Raw genomic sequence first — 16,891 nt, 5'->3', positions numbered from 1 at the left:
GCATGGAGGAGGATCCCGGAGAGGCCATCATCACCATGAAGGCCAAGGACCAGAGGGAGAACCTCTCCCCATCTAGGGGGGCATGGAGGAGGAAGCACAAGGGGGAGAACCTCTCCTCCTCTCTCTTGGTGGCACCGGAGTGCCATCGAGAGGGGAATCATCGCCGCGGTGATCGTCTTCATCAACATCGCCCTCATCTCTTTTACGCGGTCCACTCTCCCGCCCCCTGCTGTAATCCCTACTTGAACATGGTGCTTTATGCCACATATTATGATCCAATGATGTGTTGCCATCCTATGATGTTTTGAGTAGATATCCTTTGTCTTTGGGTTGATTGATGATCTAGATTCGTATGAGTTGTATGTTTTACTTTGGTGCTGTCCTATGGTGCCCTCCGTGTCGCGCAAGCGTGAGGGATTCCCGCTGTAGGGTGTTGCAATATGTCCATGGTTTGCTTATTGTCTGCGTTGCGTGAGTGACTGAAACACAAACACGGATAAGCGGGACATGGCGTATGGGAATAAAGAGGACTTGATACTTTAATGCTATGGTTGGGTTTTACCTTAATGATCTTTAGTAGTTGCGGATGCTTGCTAGAGTTCCAATCATAAGTGCATATGATCCAAGAAGAGAAAGTATGTTAGCTTATGCCTCTCCCTCATATGAAATTGCAATGACGACTATCGGTCTTGTTAACAATTGCCTAAGACAATTCCGCACACCGATCCACCATTATTCCACACTTGCTATTTATAATATTTAGTAATATATTCTAACTTTATGATAACAACACCTACTTTTATATTTTATCTCTCTGATACCATGCAAAGTTATCCTCTTCATACCCACAACATAGTTTTATTTCTCGTTTCTAGTTGGAAGCAAACGTTCGGTGTACGTGGAGTCGTATCAGTGGCAGATATGGCTTGAGAGAATATTGATCTTACCTTTAGCTCCTTGTGGGTTCGACACTCCATACTTATCACTTCCACCTTTGGAAATTGCTACGATGATTCCCTGCACTTGGGGATTATCACCCGCTGCCACGGGAGGGTAGGACAAAAGATGTCATGCAAGTTCTTTTCCATAAGCACGTATGACTATATTCAGAATACATGCATACATTACATTGATGAATTGGAGCTAGTTTTGTGTCACCCTATGTTATAACTGTTGCATGAGGAATCGCATCCGGCATAATTATCCATCACTGATCCAATGCCTACGAGCTTTTCACATATTGATCTCTGCTTAGTTACTTTCCCGTTGCCACTATTACAATCACTACAAAACCAATACTGTTACTTTTGCCACGGTTACTGTTACTTCCATATTACTTTGCTACTAAATACTTTGCTACAGATATTAAGTTTTCCAGGTGTGGTTGAATTGACAACTCAGCTGCTAATACTTAAGAATATTCTTTGGCTCCCCTTGTGTCGAATCGATAAATTTGGGTTGAATACTCTACCCTCGAAAACTGTTGCGATCCCCTATACTTGTGGGTTATCAATGGTCCAGACATGATGCTAAATTTTATTGTATGAGATGATCATGTTTTGTAACACAGTTATCAGCAACTGGCTGGAGCCATATGGTTGTCACTTTATTGTATGAAATGCAATCGCCATGTAATTGCTTTACTTTATCACTAAGCGGTAGGGATAGTCATAGAAGCAATAGTTGGCGAGACGACAACGATGCTTCGATGGAGATCAAGGTGTCAAGCCGATGATGATGGTGATCATGATGGTGCTTTGGAGATGGAGATCAAAGGCACAAGATGATGATGGCCATATCATATCACTTATATTGATTGCATGTGATGTTTATCCTTTATGCATCTTATTTTGCTTAGTTCGACGGTAGCATTATAAGATGATCTCTCACTAAATTTCAAGGTATAAGTGTTCTCCCTGAGTATGCACCGTTGCTACAGTTCATCATGCCGAGACACGATGTGATGATCGGGTGTGATAAGCTCTACGTTCACATACAACGAGTGCAAGCCAGTTTTGCACACGCGAAATACTCAGGTTAAACTTGACGAGCCTAGCATATGCAGATATGGCCTCAGTGTTGGGTTTCGTAGTAATTTCAAAAAAATTCCTACGCACACGCAAGATCATGGTGATGCATAGCAACAAGAGGGGAGAGTGTTGTCTACGTACCCACGCAGACCGACTGCGGAAGCGTTGACACAACGTAGAGGAAGTAGTCGTGCGTCTTCACGATCCAACCGATCAAGCACCGAAACTACGGCACCTCCGAGTTCGAGCACACGTTCAGCTCGATGACGATCCCCGGACTCCAATCCAGCAAAGTGTCGGGGAAGAGTTCCGTCAGCACGACGGCGTGGTGATGATCTTGATGCACTACAGCAGCAGGGCTTCGCCTAAACTCCGCTACAGTATTATCGAGGAATATGGTGGCTGGGGGCACCGCACACGGCTAAGGAATAGATCACGTGGATCAACTTGTGTGTTTCTGGGGTGCCTCTGCCTCAGTATATAAAGGACTAGAGGGGGGAGGCTGGCCGGCCATAGGAGGCGCGCTAGGAGAGTCCTACTCCCTCTGGGAGTAGGATTCCCCCCCCCCAATCCTAGTTGGAATAGGACTCCTTGAGGGGGGAAAGAGAGAGAGGGGGGCCGGCCACCTCTCCTAGTCCTAATAGGACTAGGGGAAGCGGGGAGGCGCGCGGCCACCTTGGGCTGCCCCTTTCTCCTTTCCACTAAGGCCCATCAAGGCCCATATGGTTCCCGGGGGGTTCCGGTAACCTCCCGGTACTCCGGTAAAATCCCGATTTCACCCGGAACACTTCTGATATCCAAACATAGGCTTCCAATATATCAATCTTTACGTCTCGACCATTTCGAGACTCCTCGTCATGTCCGTGATCACATCCGGGACTCTGAACAACCTTCGGTACATCAAAATGCATAAACTCATAATATAACTGTCATCGTAACCTTAAGCGTGCGGACCCTACGGGTTCGAGAACAATGTAGACATGATCGAGACACGTCTCCGGTCAATAACCAATAGTGGGACCTGGATGCCCATATTGGCTCCTACATATTCTACGAAGATCTTTATCGGTCAGACCGCATAACAACATACGTTGTTCCCTTTGTCATCAGTATGTTACTTGCCCGAGATTCGATCGTCGGTATCCAATACCTAGTTCAATCTCGTTATCAGCAAGTCTCTTTACTCGTTCTGTAATACATCATCTCGCAACTAACTCATTAGTTGCAATGCTTGCAAGGCTTATGTGATGTGCATTACCGAGAGGGCCCAGAGATACCTCTCCGACAATCGGAGTGACAAAACCTAATCCCGAAATACGCCAACCCAACATGTACCTTTGGAGACACCTGTAGTACTCCTTTATAATCACCCAGTTACGTTGTGACGTTTGGTAGTACCCAAAGTGTTCCTCCGGTAAACGGGAGTTGCATAATCTCATAGTTAAGGAACATGTATAAGTCATGAAGAAAGCAATAGCAACATACTAAACGATCGGGTGCTAAGCTAATGGAATGGGTCATGTCAATCAGATCATTCTCTTAATGATGTGATCCCGTTAATCAAATAACAACTCATTGTTCATGGTTAGGAAACATAACCATCTTTGATTAACGAGCTAGTCAAGTATAGGCATACTAGTGACACTTTGTTTGTCTATGTATTCACACATGTATTATGTTTCCGGTTAATACAATTCTAGCATGAATAATAAACATTTATCATGATTAAAAGGAAATAAATAATAACTTTATTATTTCCTCTAGGGCATATTTCCTTCAGTCTCCCACTTGCACTAGAGTCAATAATCTAGATTACACCGTAATGATTCCAACACCCATGGAGCCTTGGTGCTGATCATGTTTTGCTCGTGGAAGAGGCTTAGTCAACGGGTCTGCAACATTCAGATCCGTATGTATCTTGCAAATCTCTATGTCTCCCACCTGGACTAGATCCCGGATGGAATTGAAGCGTCTCTTGATGTGCTTGGTTCTCTTGTGAAATCTGGATTCCTTTGCCAAGGCAATTGCACCAGTATTGTCACAAAAGATTTTCATTGGACCCGATGCACTAGGTATGACACCTAGATCGGATATGAACTCCTTCATCCAGACTCCTTCGTTCGCTGCTTCCGAAGCAGCTATGTACTCCGCTTCACATGTAGATCCCGCTATGACGCTTTGTTTAGAACTGCACCAACTGACAGCTCCACCGTTTAATGTAAACACGTATCCAGTTTGCGATTTAGAATCGTCCGGATCAGTGTCAAAGCTTGTATCAACGTAACCTTTTACGATGAGCTCTTTGTCACCTCCATATACGAGAAACATATCCTTAGTCCTTTTCAGGTATTTCAGGATGTCTTGACCGCTGTCCAGTGATCCACTCCTGGATTACTTTGGTACCTCCCTGCTAGACTTATAGCAAGGCACACATCGGGTCTGGTACACGGCATTGCATACATGATAGATCCTATGGCTGATGCATAGGGAACATCTTTCATATTCTCTCTATCTTCTGCAGTGGTCGGGCATTGAGTCTTACTCAACTTCACACCTTGTAACACAGGCAAGAATCCTTTCTTTGCTTGATCCATTTTGAACTTCTTCAAAATCTTGTCAAGGTATGTGCTTTGTGAAAGTCCAATTAAGCGTCTTGATCTATCTCTATAGATCTTTATGCCTAATATGTAAGCAGCTTCACCGAGGTCTTTCATTGAAAAACTCTTATTCAAGTATCCCTTTATGCTATCCAGAAATTCTATATCATTTCCAATTAGTAATATGTCATCCACATATAATATCAGAAATGCTACAGAACTCCCACTCACTTTCTTATAAATACAGGCTTCTCCGAAAGTCTGTATAAAACCAAATGCTTTGATCACACTATCAAAGCGTCTATTCCAACTCCGAGAGGCTTGCACCAGTCCATAAATGGATCGCTGGAGCTTGCACACTTTGTTAGCTCCTTTTGGATCGACAAAACCTTCTCGTTGCATCATATACAACTCTTCTTCCAGAAATCCATTCAGGAATGCAGTTTTGACATCCATTTGCCAAATTTCATAATCATAAAATGCGGCAATTGCTAACATGATTCGGACGGACTTAAGCATCGCTACGGGTGAGAAGGTCTCATCGTAGTCAATCCCTTGAACTTGCCGAAAACCTTTCGCGACAAGTCGAGCTTTGTAGACAGTAACATTACCATCAGCGTCAGTCTTCTTCTTAAAGATCCATTTATTCTCAATTGCTTGCCGATCATCGGGCAAGTCAACCAAAGTCCATACTTTGTTCTCATACATGGATCCCATCTCAGATTTCATGGCTTCAAGCCATTTTGCGGAATCTGGGCTCACCATCGCTTCTTCATAGTTTGTAGGTTCATCATGATCTAGTAGCATGATTTCCAGAACAGGATTACCGTACCACACTGGCGCGGATCTTACTCTGGTTGATCTACGAGGTTCAGTAGTATCTTGATCTGAAGTTTCATGACTAACATCATTAGCCTCCTCTCTTATTGGTGTAGGTGTCGCAGAAACAATTTTCTGTGATGTACTACTTTCCAATAAAGGAGCAGGTACAGTTACCTCGTCAAGTTCTACTTTCCTCCCACTCACTTCTTTCGAGAGAAACTCCTTCTCTAGAAAGGATCCATTCTTAGCAACGAATGTTTTGCCTTCGGATCTGTGAAAGAAGGTGTACCCAACAGTCTCCTTTGGGTATCCTATGAAGACACATTTCTCCGATTTGGGTTCGAGCTTATCAGGTTGAAGCTTTTTCACATAAGCATCGTAGCCCCAAACTTTAAGAAACGACAACTTTGGTTTCTTGCCAAACCACAGTTCATAAGGCGTCGTCTCAACGGATTTTGATGGTGCCCTATTTAACGTGAATGCGGCCGTCTCTAGAGCGTATCCCCAAAACGATAGCGGTAAATCAGTAAGATACATCATAGATCGCACCATATCTAGTAAAGTACGATTACGACGTTCGGACACACCATTACGCTGTGGTGTTCCGGGTGGCGTGAGTTGCGAAACTATTCCACAATTTTTCAAATGTACACCAAACTCGTAACTCAAATATTCTCCTCCACGATCAGATCGTAGAAACTTTATTTTCTTGTTACGATGATTTTCAACTTCACTCTGAAATTCTTTGAACTTTTCAAATGTTTCAGACTTATGTTTCATTAAGTAGATATACCCATATCTGCTTAAGTCATCTGTGAAGGTGAGAAAATAACGATATCCGCCACGAGCCTCAATATTCATCGGACCACATACATCGGTATGTATGATCTCCAACAAATCTGTTGCTCTCTCCATAGTACCGGAGAATGGTGTTTTAGTCATCTTGCCCATGAGGCACGGTTCGCAAGTACCAAGTGATTCATAATCAAGTGGTTCCAAAAGTCCATCAGTATGGAGTTTCTTCATGCGCTTTACACCGATATGACCTAAACGATAGTGCCACAAATAAGTTGCACTTTCATTATCAACTCTGCATCTTTTGGCTTCAACATTATGAATATGTGTATCACTACTATCGAGATTCATCAAAAATAGACCATTTTTCAAAGGTGCATGACCATAAAATATATTACTCATATAAATAGAACAACCATTATTCTCTGATTTAAATGAATAACCGTCTCGCATCAAACAAGATCCAGATATAATGTTCATGCTCAACGCTGGCACCAAATAACAATTATTTAGGTCTAATATTAATCCCGAAGGTAGATGTAGAGGTAGCGTGCCGACCGCGATCACATCGACTTTGGAACCGTTTCCTACGCGCATCGTCACCTCGTCCTTTGCCAGTGCCCGCTTATTCCGTAGTCCCTGTTTCGAGTTGCAAATATTAGCAACAGAACTAGTATCAAATACCCAGGTGCTACTGCAAGCTCTAGTAAGGTACACATAAATAACATGTATATCACATATACCTTTGTTCACCTTGCCATCCTTCTTATCCACCAAATACTTCGGGCAGTTCCGCTTCCAGTGACCAGTCTGCTTGCAGTAGAAGCACTCAGTTTCAGGCTTAGGTCCAGACTTGGGTTTCTTCTCCTGAGCAGCAACTTGCTTGCTGTTCTTCTTGAAGTTCCCCTTCTTCTTCCCTTTGCCCTTTTTCTTGAAACTAGTGGTCTTGTTAACCATCAACACTTGATGCTCCTTCTTGATTTCTACCTCCGCAGCTTTCAGCATTGCGAAGAGCTCGGGAATAGTCTTGTTCATCCCTTGCATATTATAGTTCATCACGAAGCTCTTGTAGCTTGGTGGCAGTGATTGGAGAATTCTGTCAATGACGCAATCATCCGGAAGATTAACTCCCAATTGAATCAAGTGATTATTATACCCAGACATTTTGAGTATATGCTCACTGACAGAACTGTTCTCCTCCATCTTGCAGCTATAGAACTTATTGGAGACTTCATATCTCTCAATTCGGGCATTTGCTTGAAATATTAACTTCAACTCTTGGAACATCTCATATGCTCCATGACGTTCAAAACGTCGTTGAAGTCCTGATTCTAAGCTGTAAAGCATGGCACACTGAACTATCGAGTAGTCATCAGCTTTGCTCTGCCAGACGTTCATAACATCTGGTGTTGCTCCAACAGCAGGCCTGGCACCCAGCGGTGCTTCCAGGACGTAATTCTTCTGTGCAGCAATGAGGATAATCCTCAAGTTACGGACCCAGTCCGTGTAATTGCTACCATCATCTTTCAACTTTGCTTTCTCAAGGAACGCATTAAAATTCAACGGAACAACAGCACGAGCCATCTATCTACAATCAACATAAACAAGCAAGATACTATCAGGGACTAAGTTCATGATAAATTTAAGTTTAATTAATCATATTACTTAAGAACTCCCACTTAGATAGACATCCCTCTAATCTTCTAAGTGATCACGTGATCCAAATCAACTAAACCATAACCGATCATCACGTGAGATGGAGTAGTTTTCAATGGTGAACATCGTTATGTTGATCATATCTACTATATGATTCACGCTCGACCTTTCGGTCTCCGTGTTGCGAGGCCATATCTGCATATGCTAGGCTCGTCAAGTTTAACCTGAGTATTCTGCGTGTGCAAAAACTGGCTTGCACCCGTTGTAGATGGACGTAGAGCTTATCACACCCGATCATCACGTGGTGTCTGGGCACGACGAACTTTGGCAACGGTGCATACTCAGGGAGAACACTTCTTGATAATTTAGTGAGAGATCATCTTATAATGCTACCGTCAATCAAAGCAAGATAAGATGCATAAAAGATAAACATCACATGCAATCAATATAAGTGATATAATATGGCCATCATCATCTTGTGCTTGTGATCTCCATCTTCGAAGCACCGTCGTGATCACCATCGTCACCGGCGCGACACCTTGATCTCCATCGTAGCATCGTTGTCGTCTCGCCAATCTTATGCTTCCACGACTATCACTACCGCTTAGTAATAAAGTAAAGCATTACATCGCGATTGCATTGCATACAATAAAACGACAACCATAAGGCTCCTGCCAGTTGCCGATAACTCGGTTACAAAACATGATCATCTCATACAATAAAATTCAGCATCATGTCTTCACCATATCACATCACAACATGCCCTGCACAAACAAGTTAGACGTCCTCTACTTTGTTGTTGCAAGTTTTACGTGGCTGCTACGGGCTTAAGCAAGAACCAATCTCACCTACGCATCAAAACCACAACGATAGTTTGTCAAATAGACTCCGTTTTAACCTTCGCAAGGACCGGGCGTAGCCACACTTGGTTCAACTGAAGTTGGAGAGACAGTCGCCCGCAAGCCACCTGTGTGCAAAGCACGTCGGGGGAACCGGTCTCGCGTAAGCGTACGCGTAATGTTGGTCCGGGTCGTCTCGTCCAACAATACCGCCGAACCAAAGTATGACATGCTGGTAGGCAGTATGACTTATATCGCCCACAACTCACTTGTGTTCTACTCGTGCATATAACATCAACATAAATAACCTGGCTCTGATACCACTGTTGGGTTTCGTAGTAATTTCAAAAAAATTCCTACGCACACGCAAGATCATGGTGATGCATAGCAACGAGAGGGGAGAGTATTGTCTACGTACCCACGCAGACCGACTGCGGAAGCGTTGACACAACATAGAGGAAGTAGTCGTACGTCTTCACGATCCAACCGATCAAGCACCGAAACTACGGCACCTCCGAGTTCGAGCACACGTTCAGCTCGATGACGATCCCCGGACTCCGATCCAGCAAAGTGTCGGGGAAGAGTTCCGTCAGCACGACGGCGTGGTGACGATCTTGATGCACTACAGCAGCAGGGCTTCGCCTAAACTCCGCTACAGTATTATCGAGGAATATGGTGGCTGGGGGCACCGCACACGGCTAAGGAATAGATCATGTGGATCAACTTGTGTGTTTCTGGGGTGCCTCTGCCTCAGTATATAAAGGACTAGAGGGGGGAGGCTGGCCGGACATAGGAGGCACGCCAGGAGAGTCCTACTCCCTCTGGGAGTAGGATTCCCCCCCCCCAATCCTAGTTGGAATAGGACTCCTTGAGGGGGGAAAGAGAGAGAGGGGGGCCGGCCACCTCTCCTAGTCCTAATAGGACTAGGGGAAGGGGGAGGCACGCGGCCACCTTGGGCTGCCCCTTTCTCCTTTCCACTAAGGCCCATCAAGGCCCGTATGGTTCCCGGGGGGTTCCGGTAACCTCCCGGTACTCCGGTAAAATCCCGATTTCACCCGGAACACTTCCGATATCCAAACATAGGCTTCCAATATATCAATCTTTACGTCTCGACCATTTCGAGACTCCTCGTCATGTCCGTGATCACATCCGGGACTCTGAACAACCTTCGATACATCAAAATGCATAAACTCATAATATAACTGTCATCGTAACCTTAAGCGTGCGGACCCTATGGGTTCGAGAACAATGTAGACATGACCGAGACACGTCTCCGGTCAATAACCAATAGCGGGACCTGGATGCCCATATTGGCTCCTACATATTCTACGAAGATCTTTATCGGTCAGACCGCATAACAACATACGTTGTTCCCTTTGTCATCAGTATGTTACTTGCCCGAGATTCGATCGTCGGTATCCAATACCTAGTTCAATCTCGTTATCAGCAAGTCTCTTTACTCGTTCTGTAATACATCATCTCGCAACTAACTCATTAGTTGCAATGCTTGCAAGGCTTATGTGATGTGCATTACCGAGAGGGCCCAGAGATACCTCTCCGACAATCGGAGTGACAAAACCTAATCCCGAAATACGCCAACCCAACATGTACCTTTGGAGACACCTGTAGTACTCCTTTATAATCACCCAGTTACGTTGTGACGTTTGGTAGTACCCAAAGTGTTCCTCCGGTAAACGGGAGTTGCATAATCTCATAGTTAAGGAACATGTATAAGTCATGAAGAAAGCAATAGCAACATACTAAACGATCGGGTGCTAAGCTAATGGAATGGGTCATGTCAATCAGATCATTCTCTTAATGATGTGATCCCGTTAATCAAATAACAACTCATTGTTCATGGTTAGGAAACATAACCATCTTTGATTAACGAGCTAGTCAAGTAGAGGCATACTAGTGACACTTTGTTTGTCTATGTATTCACACATGTATTATGTTTCCGGTTAATACAATTCTAGCATGAATAATAAACATTTACCATGATTATAAGGAAATAAATAATAACTTTATTATTGCCTCTAGGGCATATTTCCTTCACTCAGAACACTGAGACCGAAAGGTCGAGCGTGAATCATATAGTAGATATGATCAACATAGTGATGTTCACCGTTGAAAACTACTCCATCTCATGTGATGATCGGACATGGTTTAGTTGATATGGATCACGTGATCACTTATATGATTAGAGAGATGTTTATCTAAGTGGGAGTTCTTAAGTAATTTGATTAATTGAACTTTAATTTATCATGAACTTAGTACCTGATAGTATTTTGCATGTCTATGTTGTTGTAGATAGATGGCCCGTGTTGTTGTTCCGTTGAATTTTAATGCGTTCCTAGAGAAAGCTAAGTTGAAAGATGATGGTAGCAACTACACGAACTGGGTCGGTAACTTGAGGATTATCCTCATTGCTGCACAGAAGAATTACGTCCTGGAAGCACCGCTAGGTGACAAACCCACTGCAGGAGCAACGCCAGATGTTATGAACACCTGGCAGCGCAAAGCTGATGACTACTCGATAGTTCAGTCTGGCATGCTTTACGACTTAGAACCGGGACTTCAACGACGTTTTGAATGTCATGGAGCATATGAGATGTTCTAGGTGTTGAAGTTAATATTTCAAGCAAATGCCCTGATTGAGAGTTATGAAGTCTCCAATAAGTTCTACAACTGCAAAATGGAGGAGAATAGTTCTGTCAGTGAACATATACTCAGAATGTTTGGGTATCACAACCACTTGACTCAGCTGGGAGTTAATCTTCCTGATGATAGTGTCATTGAGAGAGTTCTTCAATCACTGCCACCAAGCTACAAGAGCTTCATGATGAACTATAATATGCAAGGGATGGATAAGACGATTCCTGAGCTCTTCGCAATGCTAAAGGCTGCGGAGGTAGAAATCAAGAAGTAGCATCAAGTGTTGATGGTCAACAAGACCACCAGTTTCAAGAAAAAGGGTAAAGGGAAGAAGGGGAGCTTCAAGAAGAACAGCAAGCCAAATGTTGCTCAAGTGAAAAAACCCAAGTCTGGACCTAAGCCTGAGACTGAGTGCTTCTACTGCAAAGGAACTGGTCACTTGAAGCGGAACTGCCCCAAGTATTTAGCGGAGAAGAAGGATGGCAAAGTGAAAGGTATATTAGATATACATGTTATTGATGTGTACCTTACTAATTCTCGCAGTAGTGCCTGGGTATTTGATACTGGTTCAGTTGCTAACATTTGCAACTCGAAACAGGGGCTATGGATTAAGCGAAGATTGGCTAAGGACGAGGTGACGATGCGCATGGGAAATGGTTCCAAAGTCGATGTGATCGCCGTCGGCACGCTACCTCTACATCTACCTTTGGGATTAGTTTTAGACCTAAATAATTGTTATTTGGTGCCAGCGTTGAGCATGAACATTATATCTGGATCTTGTTTGACGCGAGATGGTTATTCATTTAAATCAGAGAATAATGGTTGTTCTATTTATATGAGTAATATCTTTTATGGTCATGCACCCTTGATGAGTGGTCTATTTTTACTAAATCTTGATAGTAGTGATACACATATTCATAGCATTGAAGCCAAAAGATGCAGAGTTGATAATGATAGTGAAACTTATTTGTGGCACTGCCGTTTAGGTCATATTGGTGTAAAGCGCATGAAGAAACTCCATTTTGATGGACTTCTGGAATCACTTGATTATGAATCACTTGGTACTTGCGAACCATGCCTCATGGGCAAGATGACTAAAACTCCGTTCTCCGGAATAATGGAGCGAGCAACAGAGTTGTTGGAAATCATACATACTGATGTATGTGGTCCAATGAAGATTGAAGCTCGCGACGGATATCGTTATTTTCTCACCTTCACAGATGATTTGAGCAGATATGGGTATATCTACTTAATGAAACATAAGTCTGAAACATTTGAAAAGTTTAAAGAATTTCAGAGTGAAGTGGGAAATCATCGTAACAAGAAAATCAAGTTTCTACGATCTGATCGTGGAGGTGGATATTCGAGTTATGAGTTTGGACTTCATTTGAAACAATGCAGAATAGTTTCGCAACTCACGCCACCTCAAACACCACAACGTAATGGTGTGTCCGAACGTCGTAACCACACTTTATTAGATATGGTGCGATCTATGATGTCTCTCACTGATTTACCGCTATCGTTTTGGGGTTATGCTTTAGAGACGACTGCATTCACGTTTTAAATAGGGCACCATCTAAATCCGTTGAGACGACTCCTTATGAACTGTGGTTTGGCAAGAAACCCAAGTTGTCGTTTCTTAAAGTTTGGAACTGCGATGCTTATGTTAAAAAGCTTCAACCTGATAAGCTCGAACCCAAATCAGAGAAATGTGTCTTCATAGGATACCCAAAGGAGACTATTGGGTACACCTTCTATCACAGATCCGAAGGCAAGATATTCGTTGCTAAGAATGGATCCTTTCTAGAGAAGGAGTTTCTCTCGAAAGAAGTGAGTGGGAGGAAAGTAGAACTTGACAAGGTAATTGTACCTTCTCCCTTATTGGAAAGTAGTTCATCACTGAAATCAGTTCCAGTGATTCCTACACCAGTAAGTGAGGAAGCTAATGATGATGATCATGAAACTTCTGATCAAGTTACTACCGAACCTCGTAGGTCAACCAAAGTAAGATCCGCACCAGAGTGGTACAGTAATCCTGTTCTGGAAGTCATGTTACTTGACCATGATGAACCTACGAACTATGAGGAAGCGATGATGAGCCCAGATTTCGCAAAATGGCTTGAGGCCATGAAATCTGAGATGGGATCCATGTATGAGAACAAAGTATGGACTTTGGTTGACTTGCCCGATGATAGGCAGGCCATAGAGAATAAATGGATCTTCAAGAAGAAGACTGACGTTGACAGTAATATTACTGTCTACAAAGCTTGACTTGTTGCAAAAGGTTTTAGACAAGTTCAAGGAGTTGACTACGATGAGACCTTCTCACCTGTAGCGATGCTTAAGTCCGTCCAAGTCATGTTAGCAATTGCCGCATTTTATGATTATGAAATTTGGCAAATGGATGTCAAAACTGCATTCCTTAATGGATATCTTAAAGAAGAGTTGTATATGATGCAACCAGAAGGTTTTGTCGATCCAAAAGGTGCTAACAAAGTGTGCAAGCTCCAGCAATCCATTTATGGATTGGTGCAAGCCTCTCGGAGTTGGAATATACGCTTTGATAATGTGATGAAAGCATATGGTTTTATATAGACTTTTGGAGAAGCCTGTATTTACAAGAAAGTGAGTGGGAGCTCCGTAGCATTTCTGATATTATATGTAGATGACATATTGTTGATCGGAAATGATACTAAGTTTCTGAATAGCATAAAAGGATACTTGAATAAGAATTTTTCAATGAAAGACCTCGGTGAAGCTGCTTATATATTGGGCATCAAGATCTATAGAGATAGATCAAGCCGCTTAATTGGACTTTCACAAAGCACAACCTTGATAAAGTTTTGAAGAAGTTCAAAATGGACCAGGCAAAGAAAGGGTTCTTGCCTGTATTACAAGGTGTGAAATTGAGTCCGACTCAATGCCCAACCACTGCAGAAGATAGAGAGAAAATGAAAGGTGTTCCCTATGCTTCAACCATAGGCTCTATTATGTATGCAATGCTGTGTACCAGACCTGGTGTGTGCCTTGCTATTAGTTTAGCAGGGAAGTACCAAAGTAATCCAGGAGTGGATCACTAGACAGCGGTCAAGAATATCCTGAAATACCTGAAAAGGACTAAGGATATGTTTCTCGTATATGGAGGTGACAAAGAGCTCATCGTAAATGGTTACGTCGACGACACTGATCCGGATGACTCTAAGTCACAATCCGGATACGTGTTTTTATTAAATGGTGGAGCTGTCAGTTGTGCAGTTCCAAGCAGAGCGTCGTGGCGGGATCTACGTGTGAAGCGGAATACATAGCTGCTTCAGAAGCAGCAAATGAAGGAATCTGGATGAAGGAGTTCATATCCGATCCAGGTGTCATACCTAGTGCACCGGGTCCAATGAAAATCTTTTGTGACAATACTGGTGCAATTGCCTTGGCAAAGGAATCCAGATTTCACAAGAGAACCAAACACATCAAGAGACGTTTCAATTCCATCCGCGATCAAGTCAAGGAGGGATACATAGAGCTTTGCAAGATACATACAGATCTGAATGTTGCAGATCCGTTGACTAAGCCTCTCTCACGAGCAAAACATGATCAGCACCAAGACTCCATGGGTGTTAGAATCATTACAATGTAATCTAGATTATTGACTCTAGTGCAAGTGGGAGACTGAAGGAAATATGCCCTAGAGGCAATAATAAAGTTGTTATTTATATTTCCTTATATCATGATAAATGTTTATTATTCATGCTAGAATTGTATTAACCGGAAACTTAGTACATGTGTGAATACATAGACAAACAGAGTGTCACTAGTTTTCCTCTACTTGACTAGCTCATTGAATCAATGATGGTTATGTTTCCTAACCATAGACATGAGTTGTCATTTGATTAACGGGATCACATCATTAGAGAATGATGTGATTGACTTGACCCATCCGTTAGCTTAGCATGATGATCGTTTAGTTTGTTGCTATTGCTTTCTCCATAACTTATACATGTTCCTATGACTATGAGATCATGCAACTCCCGAATACCGGAGGAACACTTTGTGTGCTACCAAATGTCACAACGTAACTGGGTGATTATAAAGGTGCTCTACAGGTGTCTCCGATGGTGTTTGTTGAGTTGGCATAGATCGAGATTAGGATTTGTCACTTCGATTGCCCGAGAGGTATATCTGGGCCCTCTCGGTAATGCACATCACTATAAGCCTTGCAAGCAATGTAGCTAATGAGTTAGTTACGGGATGTAGCATTACATAACGAGTAAAGAGACTTGCCGGTAACGAGATTGAACTAGGTATTGAGATACCGACGATCAAATCTCGGGCAAGTAACATACCGATGACAAAGGGAACAGCGTATATCGTTATGCGGTTTGACCGGTAAAGATCTTCGTAGAATATGTAGGAACCAATATGAGCATCCAGGTTCCGCTATTGGTTATTGACCGGACACGTGTCTCGGTCATGTCTACATAGTTCTCGAACCCGTAGGGTCCGCACGCTTAACGTTCGGTGACGATCGTATTATGAGTTTATGTGTTTTGATGTACCGAAGGTAGTTCGAAGCCCCTGATATGATCACGGACATGACGAGGAGTCTCGAAATGGTCAAGACATAAAGATCTATATATTGGACGACTATATTTGGACATCAGAATGGTTCCAGGTGAGATCGGGCATTTACCGATGTACCAGGAGGTTACCGGAACCCCCCGGGAGATATATGGCCTCATTGGGCCATAGTGGGAGAGAGGAGAAGGGAGCAAAGGAGGGGGCGCCCCCCCCCAATCCCAATACAAATTGGGAGGGGGCCGCCCCCCCTTTCCTTCCTCCTTCCTCCCCCTTCCTTCTCTCCTAATCCAACTAGGGAAGGGGGGATCCTACTCTCGGTGGGAGTAGGACTCCCCTTGGGGCGCGCCTAGGAGGCCGGCCCCCTCCCCCCTCCACTCCTTTATATACTGGGGAGGGGGGCACCCCATAAACACACAGTTGATTATTGATTTTTTAGCCGTGTGCAGTGCCCCCTCCACCATAATCCACCTCGGTCATATCGTAGCGGTGCTTAGGCGAAGCCCTGTTCCGGTAGCATCATCATCACCATCATGACGCCGTCGTGCTAACGAAGCTCTTCCCCGACACTCTACTGGATCGTGAGTTCGTGGGACGTCACCGAGCCGAACGTGTGCAGATCACGGAGGTGACGTACCTTCGGTGCTAGGATCGGTCGATCATGAAGACGTACGACTACATCAACCGCATTGTCATAACACTTCCGCTTACGATCTACGAGGGTACGTACACAACACTCTTCCCTCTCGTTGCTATGCATCACCATGATCTTGCGTGTGTGTAGGATTTTTTTTGAAATTACTGCGTTCCCCAACACTTATGACTAACTCCTTAGTTATTTGCTTGCAAGCTTAATTATGATGTGTATTACCGAGAGGGCCCAGAGATACCTCTCCGATACTCGGAGTGACAAATCCTAATCTCGATC

This window comes from Triticum urartu, chromosome 3 (assembly GCF_003073215.2).
Source record: "Triticum urartu cultivar G1812 chromosome 3, Tu2.1, whole genome shotgun sequence".
NCBI classification, from domain to species: Eukaryota; Viridiplantae; Streptophyta; class Magnoliopsida; order Poales; family Poaceae; genus Triticum; species Triticum urartu.
The sequence above is the reverse complement of the archived record's forward strand: the minus strand, read 5'-3'. Positions refer to the sequence as shown.